This window comes from Bison bison, unplaced genomic scaffold (assembly GCF_000754665.1).
Source record: "Bison bison bison isolate TAMUID 2011002044 unplaced genomic scaffold, Bison_UMD1.0 scf7180017864072, whole genome shotgun sequence".
Classification (NCBI taxonomy): domain Eukaryota; kingdom Metazoa; phylum Chordata; class Mammalia; order Artiodactyla; family Bovidae; genus Bison; species Bison bison.
In genome coordinates, this window is record NW_011494644.1 from 11,260,528 (window position 1) to 11,260,741 (window position 214).

General features: G+C 62.6%; 1 protein-coding gene across 1 annotated transcript in view; it reads right to left on the minus strand.

The window, feature by feature from the left end:
• Positions 1–214, minus strand: part of MAZ (MYC-associated zinc finger protein (purine-binding transcription factor)) — a gene marked incomplete at its 5' end in the record, with an annotated part of 4,168 nt that overhangs the window by 1,301 nt on the left and 2,653 nt on the right.

Consider the following 214-nt stretch of genomic DNA (forward strand, 5'->3'; position numbering starts at 1 on the left):
GCCGTTGCTCACTCCCTGTTAAGATTTCGGCCTGCATCCTTACCTCATTCTGCTGAAAGGCCCTCCCTGGTCCCAGAAGTCTCCCTAACTTGGGGATAGCTGGGCATCCCTGGCCTTCCTAATATCCCCTATTGGGTCCTGTGAGCCCCCTCGTCCCACGCACCCCATCCCCCCCCCCCCAGCCATGCCCCACGCCTTGCCTGGTGGGTGCGGG